This window comes from Pseudophryne corroboree, chromosome 1 (genome assembly GCF_028390025.1).
Source record: "Pseudophryne corroboree isolate aPseCor3 chromosome 1, aPseCor3.hap2, whole genome shotgun sequence".
Taxonomy (NCBI): Eukaryota; Metazoa; Chordata; class Amphibia; order Anura; family Myobatrachidae; genus Pseudophryne; species Pseudophryne corroboree.
Genome location: NC_086444.1, coordinates 314,864,043 through 314,876,182, shown reverse-complemented (window position 1 = coordinate 314,876,182; position 12,140 = coordinate 314,864,043). Strand labels below are relative to the sequence as shown.

The following is a 12,140-nucleotide window of genomic DNA, read 5'->3' as shown; positions in this document are numbered from 1 at the left end:
GCAAGGCACCATTGGCACACACCTAGTTACGGCCCTGGTAGATAACCAGGGCGCGTCCGAAGAACCGCCCGATAACAGTGAAAAATCAGATAGGGGGACCTACAAGACAAGGCACCCAAATCTGATACTCGTCTAGCAGAGGCAATAGCCAGCAGAAACAAGACCTTGCGGGAAAGCCACTTAAGGTCCGCAGATTCAAGAGGTTCAAACGGATACTCTTGCAAAGCCCCCAGAACCACCGACAAATCCCATGGAGCCACAGGAAGGACATAGGGAGGTTGAATCCGTAAAACACCCTGAGTGAATTTATGAACATCAGGCAATTTTTCTCTGAAACCATACCGACAAGGCAGAAATATGAACCTTGATGGAGGCCAGACGAAGGCCCAAGTCCAGGCCCTGTTGTAGGAAGGCTAAAAGATTGGCTGTAGTAAACTTGTAAACGTCATGATTGTTAGATGCGCACCAAGCAAAGTAAGAATTCCAGACCCTATGGTAAATCCAAGCAGAAGCCGACTTACGGGCCTTCAACATAGTTTGGATGACCGCCTCAGAAAATTCTTTGGCCCTCAGTACGGCAGCTTCAAGAGCCACGCCGTCAAAGCCAGTTGGGCCAAATCCTGGTAAACACAAGGGCCCTGAACGAGGAGGTCTGGTCGTTGCGGAAGCAGAAGAGGACGCGCTAGCGAGAGACCCTGTAGGTCTGAGTACCAATGCCGTCTGGGCCATGCTGGAGCTATTACAAGAAGGATTCCTCTTTACTTGAACTTCCTCACTACTCTGGGCAGGAGTGACACCGGGGGGAACATGTACGGCAGGCGAAAGGTCAATGGAATTTCCAGTATGTCCACGAACGCCACTTGAGGATCCCTTGTTCTTGCTCCGAAGACCGGAACCTTGTGATTGTGTCGAGATGCCATCATGTCTACATCTGGTAGGCCCCACTTGTCCACTAGGAGTTTAAATACTTATGGATGAAGGCTCCACTCTTCGGCATGTACGTCCTGACGACTGCGGAAGTCCGCTTCCCAGTTGAGGACCCCGGAATGAACACTGCGGCTATGTCTGGCAGATGGCGTTCCGCCCATTGAAGAATCTTTGACACTTCCATCATTGTCATGCAGCTTCGAGTGCCGCATTGATGATTTATGTACGCCACCGTGGTGGCGTTGTCTGACTGTATTTGAACAGGCCTGTTCAGTACCAGATGCTGGGCCAGTTTCAGAGCATTGAACACTGCCCGCAATTCCAGAATGTTTATTGGGAGGAGACACTCCTCCCTGGTTCACCGACGCTGAAGAGAGTGTTGCTCCAACACCGCGCCCCAACCCCTCAGACTGGCATCCGTTGTCAAAAGGACCCAGTTGGAGATCCAGAAGGGACGACCCCTGCTCAATCGTTGGTCCTGCAGCCACCAGGTCAGTGACAGACGGACCTCCGGAGACAAGATAATTTGAGACCTGATCCGGTGAGGCAGGCCGTCCCACTTGGCAAGAATCAGTTTCTGCAGAGGGCAGGGCAGGAATGAAATTGAGCATACTCCACCATGTCGAAAGCCGACACCATGAGGCCTAGTACTTGCATCGCCGAGTGTATTGACACACGCAGACGAGAGAGGAAGCAATGTATCTTGCCCTGAAGCTTCAGGACTTTCTCCTGTGACAAAAACAACCTCTGGTTGTGTGTGTCCAACAACGCTCCCAGATGCACCATGCTCTGGGAAGGGACCAGGGATGATTTCTTCCAGTTGATGAGCCACCCGTGGGCTTGCAGAAACTGGACCGTCAGATCCAAATGACGGAGGAGAACTTCTGGGGAATTGGCCAGGATCAGCAGGTCGTCCAGATACGTCAGGATCCGGATGCCCCGACGGCAGAGTGAAGCCGTCATAACTGCCATGACCTTGGTGAAATTCGCGGAGCCATGGTCAGACCAAACGGTAAGGCCCGGAATTGGTAATGGAGATTTCCAATAGCAAACCGCAGGTATTGCTAATGTGACATGACAATAGGGATATGCAGGTAAGCATCCTGTATATCCAGGGATACCATATAGTCCCCTGGTTCCAAAGCCAGGACAATAGAGCAAAGGGTCTCCATACGAAACTTGGAGACCCCCACAAACTTGTTCAAAGATTTGAGGTTGAAAATGGGCCGGGAGGAACCATTCGGTTTGGGGACTAGGAACAGCATTCAATAGTACCCCCTGCCCCTCTGAAACAGAGGCTCTGGCACTACCACTCCATTGTCCAGGAGGGATTGTACCACTAAACGGAGAGTTGTTGCCTTCACCTGATCCGAAGGGATGTCCGTCAGACAACAGCAAGGAGGGGGACGTGTCTTGAAGGATATAGCGTATCCGTGAGTGACGACTTCCCGTACCCAAGCATCTAAAGTGGTCTTCAACCATGAACCTGGGTGAACTGTAGAAGTCGGCCTCCCACCCTGGGATCCCCCAGAGGGAGGCCTGCCTCGTCATGCCGCAGGCTTCTCAGATTTGGAAGCAGACTGATGGGCAGCCCAGGCACGTTTAGGCTTGGGCTTGGTGGTTTTGGAAGTGCGAGACTGTTTCGGGTACGCCTGACCCTTTGCTTTACCCGGAGGGTGAAAGGAATGAAAGGAAGTACCCTTAGCCTTCGGGGCCAAAGGAGAAGTACTAGGTAGACATGTAGTCTTAGCAGACGCCAAGTCAGCGACAAACTTGTTGCGACCCTCACCAAAGAGGATGTTTCCTTTAAACGGGAGCACCTCCAGGGTTTTCATAGAGTCCAAGTCCACCGACCAGGACCGTAACCAGAGAATAAGGCGAGCCAAAATGGATGTCGTAGCAGCCTTGGCCGCCAGAACACCTGCATCTGAAACTGCTTCTTTAATGTAATGAGATGCCGTGACAATATAAGAGAGACATTGTCTGGCATGTTCAGAAAAATTGGACAGAAACTCAGCCTCCATTTCCTGAGCCCACGCCTAAATAGCTTCTACGGCCCCAGTAGCCGCAATGGTGGGCCTATGTGCAGCCCCTGCAACGGTATAACAAGATTTATGGTAAGAACTTACCTTTGTTAAATCTCTTTCTGCGAGGTACACTGGGCTCCACAAGGATTAACATCGGGGTGTAGAGTAGGATCTTGATCCGAGGCACCAACAGGCTCAAAGCTTTTGACTGTTCCCAAGATGCACAGCGCCGCCTCCTCTATAACCCTGCCTCCATGCCAGTGAGCTCAGTTTCATTAACCAGCCCAATGCACTGTAGCGGGCACAAGAACCCGGTGTCCAAAGGAAGCATCCTGGGAAGCGGCAGTATCAAAGGCATAGAACCTAATGAACGTGTTCCTTGAGGACCATGTAGCCGCCTTGCACAATTGTTCAAGGGTCGCACCATGGTGGGCCGCCCAAGAAGGTCCAACCGACCGAGTAGAATGGGCTTTGATGGTAGCAGGAACCGGACGACCAGCCTGTACATAAGCATGTGCAATCACCATTCTAATCCATCTGGCCAAAGTCTGCTTGGAAGCAGGCCAGCCACGTTTGTGAAAACCAAACAACACAAAAAGAGAATCGGATTTCCTAACGGAGGAAGTTCTCTTCACATAGATGCGGAGAGACCGTACCACATCCAAAGACTGCTCTTTGGAAGACAACTCAGGAGAATTAAAGGCCGGAACCACAATCTCCTGGTTAAGGTGGAAGGAAGACACCTCCTTGGGTAAATAACCTGGCCGTGTTCTAAGAAACGCCCGGTCACGGTAAAAAATTAAATAGGGAGACTTACAGGATAAGGCACCCAAGTCCGAGACCCTTCTAGCTGAAGCAATAGCCAGCAAGAAAAACACCTTAAGGGAAAGCCACTTAAGGTCAGTAGAGGTAAGAGGCTCAAACGGAGAAAACCACCGACAGATCCCAGGGGGCCACAGCTGGCACATAAGGAGGTTGAATCTACAACACACCCTGAGTGAATGTATGAACATCAGGCAGGGTAGCAATCTTTCTCTGAAACCAAACAGACAAGGCAGAGATATGAACCTTGAGGGAAGCCAGACGCAGGCCCAAGTCCAGGCCTTGTTGTAGAAAAGCCAATAGTTTGGCCGTTCTAAACCTGAAAAAGTCATGATTGTGAGACGCACACCAAGTAAAGTAAGCATTCCAGTCCCTATGGTATATTCGAGCAGAATCCGGCTTACGGGCCTTCAACATAGTTTGAACGACCGCCTCAGAAAAACCCTTAGCCCTCAGGACGGAAGCTTCAAGAGCCATGCCATCAAAGCCAGACGGGCCAAATCCTGGTAAACACAAGGGCCCTGAACGAGGAGGTCTTGTCGTTGTGGAAGTAGAAGGGGCCGATCCAACGAGAGGCCCTGTAGATTGGAGAACCAGTGCCACCTGGGCCACGCTGGAGCAACTAGACGTAGGTTTCCTCCTTCTTGCTTGAACTTTTGTATTACTCTGGGCAGGAGTGACACCGGAGGGAACACATACGGCAGCCGAAAGTTCCACGGGATTGACATGGCATCCACGAACGCCACTTGAGGATCCCTTGTTCTTGCTCCGAAGACCGGAACCTTGTGATTGTGTCGAGATGCCATCAGGTCCACATCTGGGAGACCCCACTTGTCCACGAGAAGTTTAAACACCTCTGGATGTACGTGCACGTCCTGACGACTGAGATAGTCCGCCTCCCAGTTCAGAACGCCCCGGAATGAAAACTGCTGATATGGCCGGCAGATGGCATTCTGCCCACTGAAGAATTCTTGATACTTCCTTCATTGCCATGCGGCTTCGAGTACCGCCCTGATGAATGATATACGCCACCGTGGTGGCATTGTCCGATTGTACTTGAACAGGTCTGTCCTGTATTAGATGCTGGGCCATTGTCAACGCACTAAACACTGCCGCAGTTCCAGAATGTTTATCGGGAGTAGCAACTCCTCATTGGTCCACTGACCCTGAATAGAGTGTTGTTCCAACACCGCGCCCCAACCTCTCAGACTGGCATCCGTGGTCAGCAGGACCCAGTTGGATATCCAGAAGGGACGACCCCTGCTCAATTGTTGGTCCTGCAGCCACCAGCACAGTGACAGGCGGACCTCCGGAGATAGGGAGATCATGTGAGATCTGATCCGGTGAGGCAGGCCATCACACTTGGACAGAATCAACTTCTGCAGAGGGCGAGAATGGAATTGAGCATACTCCACAATGTCGAAAGCCGACACCATGAGACCTAGCACTTGCATCGCCGAATGAATCGACACTTGCGGACAGGATAAGAAGCAACGGATCTTGTCCTGAAGTTTCAGGACTTTCTCCCGAGACAAGAACAACCGCTGGTTGTGGGTGTCCAATAACGCTCCCAGGTGTACCATGCTCCGAGCCGGAACCAGGGAGGATTTCTTCCAGTTGATCAGCCACCCGTGGACTTTCATGCACTGGACCGTCAAATCGAGATGACACAGGAGAAGTTCTGGGGAACCTGCCAGGATCAACAAATCGTCTAGGTATGGTAGTATCCTGACCCCTTGACGGCGGAGTGTAGCCGTCATGACCGCCATAACTTTGGTGAAAACTCGTGGAACCGTTGTCAAACCATAGGGTAACACCCGAAATTGGTAATGAAGATTGCCCACCGCAAACCGCAGGTACTGCTGATGAGATAACGCAATAGGAATATGTAGGTAGGCATCCTGTATGTCCAGGGAGACCATATAGTCCCCAGGCTCCATAGCCAGAACAACAGAGTGCAGCGTTTCCATGTGGAACTTGGAGACCTGCACAAGGACTTCAGATTGAGAATGGGCCTCAAGGACCCATTCGGTTTCGGGACTAGAAACAGCGGTGAATACAACCCCTTGCCCCTCTGGGTCAGAGGCACCTGTACCACCACTCCTGTGGACAGGAGGGAATGTACCACCAAGTGCAACGTGTTTGCTTTTGCCGGATCCAGAGGCACATCTGTCAGGCAAAATCGATGAGGGTGGCAATTTCTGGAAGGTATGGCGTAACCTCAAGCGGTGACTTCCCTCACCCAGGTATCTGAAGTGGTCTTCAACTATTCCTGGGCAAAACCTAGAAGTCGGCCCTCCACCCTGGGATCCCCCAGAGGGAGGCCCGTCCCGTCATGTGGCAGGCTTGTCAGTTTTGGAAGCTGGATGACGGGCGGCACAGGCACGCTTCGGTCTGGGCTTGGCAGGTCTGGAAGCACGAGCTTGCTTTGGGTACGCCTGACCTTTTGTTCTACCTGGAGTACAAAAGGGCAGAGGGAAAGTACTTTTATCCTTCTGTGCGGAAGGAGCCGTACTAGGTAGGCAAGCTGTTTTAGCAGTAGCCAGATCAGCCACAATCTTATTGAGGTCTTCTCCAAAGAGAATGTCTCCCTTGAAAGGAAGCACCTCCAGGGTTTTCTTGGAATCCAAATCCATCGACCAGGATCTCAACCAAAGGATACGTCTGGCCAAAACGGATAACCACCTTCTTACTGTTAGGTTCCTGGTGCTCAGAACAAGGGAGATGTTATGAAGTGAGTCCAGAGCACCAGGACGTAATGCTGGGAAAGGGGAATGGAAAGGGAATAGCCCCTGGCGCCCTATCTCCGTTGTCTCGCCCGTGCTGTCAGTACACTCTTGCGAGACTATGGTTGCTTGAGCCCATGGCAGCTGCGTTTGAAGGGCGGATTACGTCTGCCCAACTTCGATGCCCCCTCAGGTCTTAATGAGAGACAAAGAGTGAACCGAGACAGGGTGATAACAAGGGGCCCTCTAACTAAACAACAAGGCCAGGGGCTACTAATAAACCTAAAACCAAAGTATGTGCGGCTTGCCGCCAAAGGAAAAGAACAACAAAGGAAATGCTGACCACACGCCGACACAATACTTTTGTATACCGGCAGTGACAGCATAAGCGGAACCCTCTGCAAAACTCCAGTGACAGAAATAATAACGGAATACAGCGGCCTAGGCCGACGGACGCGACAGAGACGCTACTCACGGAACCGGTACGAATACTGGCAAACGGACAGGAACCCCCAATGCTGCCGACACAGACTCTCAGAACTGGAGGACAGGCAGAATCCCAAACGACAGACCGGTGGACACCAAGAAGCCAGAAACTCGACCAGGCACAGGCAAAGCCACAGGACCTCAGGACAGGAACGACTCACGGCAGGACACGGGATCAGACACAGGAATCGACATGGGAACTGACACAGGAATCGACACAGGAAGCAGCAAGTCAGACACTGCTAGACTGGAGCTCAGGAACTGGCAGGAACAAGCTCAGAACTCAAGCAGACTGGAAACTTAGAAATATCACCAGCGTCTGTGAATTGCACTGAGCCAGCATATAACAGAGAGGCCTAATTAATAATGTCATGCAGCTGCCCTGTTGCATGACTCCAAACTGACAAGATGCAATTAGCAGCCAGGTGAGGCTGAACACATGGGAACAAGCTGCAATTACACAGACTCACCAGCGGCAGCAACCAAGAGTATTCTTAAACAGAGCAACGGGAAATCCTGGCCTGCAAGACAACTTATAAACATAAAATAGGAATGAACCACTACCTGTGGTTCATAACAGTATCCCCTCCTTAAGGGTGAGCTCCGAGCACCCCATGACACCCACGGGGAACATAAACAGAAGTATAACATAAAATACCTAACCGACATGCAAAACAGGAATGAGCCACAGCCGTGGCTCATAACAGTACCCCCCCCCCCCCCTTGAGGAGGGGTCAAAGGACCCCAAAATACAGACTATCCAAAACAAGGGATACAAAAAAAAAACCTGACACACTGGTCTAACAGACAAGAAAACAGAAACAAGCTGTAACAACAGCTTGTAACAGTGCCCTCCCCTTGACGGTGGCCACTGGACACAAGACAAGGAAAAAAATATATTTTTTTTTTTATATCAAGGCAAGAGTCAAAAATTATTTCTTTTTCTTCTTCTTTTTACAAAGCTCTTTAGGTCTGACCAAGGTAATTCCCCAAACATTGTCTGAACTGATGGTACCACCCAGCAAGGCTGCATTCAAATCAGAGATAGGTTTCTTACCCTTGGGAGCTGAACTTTCTGGCAAAGTACTCCTATTAGAAGAAGAAGTCAGAAAAGCACATCCTGCAGTCAAAACAACGGGCTGAGACTCTTGTGCCGAGTTTACAGTATTTGGTAAACTCTCAGCAGACAAGACGGGTGACTTAGAGGAACCTGAACCAATTTCTTTGGAACCATATCTTTTAATAATTGCATCACTGAATGCTGTGGGATCCTGAAAAATGGGATCTTCAGCTTTCATTAGGCTGGTCGCCCACTCAAAAGGCTCTCCTCTAAAAGAATAAATCAGATAGAGCACAAGGTTCTCTAAAGTGATGCCCAGAAATGGTCTAGACAACATAATAATGTAATAGTGTTTGAAAAGCGCCAGAAATTGGGCAAAGTCCCCATCAAAGATTATGGATGTTGAGATATCAACAGAGTCAGGATCTGTTTCCTTCCCATCTGACTGACTGGAGTGCTTTGCTAGGACCTGGTCACTATTGACCTCACTCGAGGCCGAGACTCTCTGAACCCCACACGGGGCAGTGACTTTCTGAACCCCACACGGGGCAGTGACTTTCTGAACCCCACCCGGGGCAGTGACTTTCTGAACCCCACACGGGGCAGTGACTTTCTGAACCCCACACGGGGCAGTGACTTTCTGAACCCCACCCGGGGCAGTGACTTTCTGAACCCCACCCGGGGCAGTGTCTTTCAGGAACCCCGCTGGGGTCAGCACCACGGATTCTTTTACTGGGACCGAGCCATCGGCCTCCCCCACTGGGACGAGCCATCGGCCTCCTTCACTGGGACTGAGTCATTGGCCTCCCTCTCTGAGTCGATAATTATCAAAACTTCTCCCGGGACTATGACTTCCGGGACTTTTGCTGAGGCTATAACCTTCAGCACCTCCACTAACGCTACGCCTCTTAAGTTCTTTCCTGGGGAAGCGACCTCTAGACCCTTCTTAGAGGCTGCGTCTCTCGAGACCCCACTTGGGGATGTTACTTCAAAGATCCCTTCTGGGGTTTTGCTTCTCGAGTTCCCTTCTAGAACTATGGTTTCAGATACCCTTTCTGGGGTTGCGCTCTTCAAGTCCCTACCTGGGGTAACAGCTTCTGAGACCCCTTCTGGTATGGAAACCTGAGCTATAATATTTGATGTCCCTCTATAAGCTAGAGCATCGGGTACCGCTCCAGCACTCTGGGCATCGGGTACCGCTCCAGCACTCTGGGCATCGGGTACCGCTCCAGCACTCTGGGCATCGGGTACCGCTCCAGCATTCTGGGCATCGGGTACCGCTCCAGCACTCTGGGCATCGGGTACCACACCAAGATCCTGAGCATCGGGCACCTCTCCAGGACCCTGGGCAATGGGCACCACTCCAGGACCCTGGGCAACGGGCACCACTCCAGGACCCTGGGCAATGGGCACCACTCCAGGACCCTGGGCAACGGGCACCACTCCAGGAACCTGGGCAACGGGCACCACTCCAGGAACCTGGGCATCGGGCACCACTCCAGGGACTTGCAACTCTGCTTCAACAGGAACCTCAAGAGAGGAGAGAAACATTCTCTTTTGATTCCTGAATCTATAATGGGGCTCCCTTGCCCAAGGACCCCAATTATAGGACAGAGAGCTTTTTAGTGTGGGTTGTGTGACAAGTACCTCTGCCACAGTAGAGACAGGAGTAGGTCTTGTATCCTGACTCAACTTGGCCAGAGGGCAAGACTCGTCACCACACTTTGGCTTGCGCAACTCACAGGTCTGCAGATAGTGGCCTACACCCCCACAATATAGGCATAAGTTTAAGTTTCTGCGACGCAGACGCTCCTCTTCTGAGAGCCTGTGCCGCAGAAAACTTTTAAACCTTTTCTCTTCAATTAAACCAGAGGATTCTCTTGTCACCATACTGTGAACAAGAGTCTCTTTAGAGATAGATGTACTCTCAACGACTTCTGGCAAGATGAGCAAGATCTTAGTCAGAAGGTTTTGCAGTTGCTTTAGGGATTGCTGCAAAACTTCTAGTCGCTCTGGTCTCAAAGCACTGAAAGCAGAGTTCAGGGCTGCGAGAGATGCCTGCAGGGCTTGCATAGTAGACATAGGAGGATTTAAAACTAGACAAGACAAGACAAGACAAGGCAAGACAAGACAAGGCAAGACTAGACAAGGCAAGACTAGACAAGGCAAGACTACATTTTTAAACTAGACAAAACAAGACTGTTTTTTTTTTTTTTTTTAAATACCGGACTGGATTCCGCACACTGAGTTCTAGACAGGACTGGATTCTAAACACCGGATTGGATTCTGCACACTGAATTCTAGACAGGACCGGATTCTAAACACCGGATTGGATTCTGCACACGGAATTCTAAACAGGACTGGATTCTAAACACCGGATTGGATTCTTCACACTGAATTCTAGACAAGACTGGATTCTAAACACCGGATTGGATTCTGCACACTGAATTCTAGACAGGACTAGATTCTAGACTAGACACTGGACTGGGCCAAAAAAGAAAAAAAAGTTTTATTTCTTTTTTGTGGTTGGGCTGGTGATAATGTTAGGTTCCTGGTGCTCAGAACAAGGGAGATGTTATGAAGCGAGTCCAGAGCACCAGGACGTAATGCTGGGAAAGGGGAATGGAAAGGGAATAGCCCCTGGCGCTCTATCTCCGTTGTCTCGCCCGTGCTGTCAGTACACTCTTGCGAGACTATGGTTGCTTGAGCCCATGGCAGCCGCGTTTGAAGGGCGGATTACGTCTGCCCAACTTCGATGCCCCCTCAGGTCTTAATGAGAGACAAAGAGTGAACCGAGACAGGGTGATAACAAGGGGCCCTCTAACTAAACAACAAGGCCAGAGGCTACTAACAAACCTAAAACCAAAGTATGTGCGGCTTGCCGCCAAAGGAATAGAACAACAAAGGAAATGCTGACCACACGCCGACACAATACTTTTGTGTACCGGCGGTGACAGCATAAGCAGAACCCTCTGCAAAACACCAGTGACAGAAATAATAACGGAATACAGCGGCCTAGGCCGACGGACGCGGCAGAGCCGCTACTCACGGAACCGGTACGAATACTGGCAAACGGACAGGAACCCCCAATGCTGCCGACACAGACTCTCAGAACTGGAGGACAGGCAGAATCCCAAACGACAGACCGGTGGACACCAAGAAGCCAGAAACTCGACCAGGCACAGGCAAAGCCACAGGACCTCAGGACAGGAACTCCTCACGGCAGGACACGGGATCAGACACAGGAATCAACATGGGAACTGACACAGGAATCGACACAGGAAGCAGCAAGTCAGACACTTCTAGACTGGAGCTCAGGAACTGGCAGGAACAAGCTCAGAACTCAAGCAGACTGGAAACTTAGAAATATCACCAGCGTCTGTGAATTGCACTGAGCCAGCATATAACAGAGAGGCCTAATTAATAATGTCATGCAGCTGCCCTGTTGTATGACTCCAAACTGACAAGATGCAATTAGCAGCCAGGTGAGGCTGAACACATGCGAACAAGCTGCAATTACACAGACTCACCAGCGGCAGCAACCAAGAGTATTCTTAAACAGAGCAACGGGAAATCCTGGCCTGCAAGACAACTTATAAACATAAAATAGGAATGAACCACTACCTGTGGTTCATAACACTTACGCTTAAACCTATCCGGTTTCTTGGAGACAGTTTCAGGCTCAGAATCATCAGATACTTGAAGAATGAGCCGTATCGCCTCAATCAAATCCGAGACATCCACATATGATTTCCCCTCCCCATCTGAAACATCAGCGTCAGTGTCTGGGGGGGTCAGTATATGCACCGTCCTCCTCAGAGGACGTGTTGGTTAAAGCCATAGATTGGGAGGAGGTAATGGCCCTTTTAGAAGACAACTTAGTCTTATGCGGGCGAGAGTGACCCTTAGATTTAGACATGGATCGGCTCAAATGCTGTAACTGAGTGGAAAGCTGGTCCGCCCATGGCGGGTTCACAGCAGGGAACATAAACTGTGGTAGTGGCAGAGGTGGATCCACAGGGGGCGTCAATTTAGTCACAAGTGTGTTTAACAATGTGGAGAATGTAGCCCAAGGTGGGTCCTGTGATGCCC

At 50.6% G+C, this 12,140-nt stretch overlaps 1 protein-coding gene across 3 annotated transcripts in view; it reads right to left on the bottom strand.

Annotated features, from left to right (window-relative positions):
- Positions 1 to 12,140, bottom strand: part of LOC135067977 (collagen alpha-1(I) chain-like) — an 89,483-nt gene that overhangs the window by 69,012 nt on the left and 8,331 nt on the right. The gene's annotated exons all lie outside the window — the stretch shown is intronic.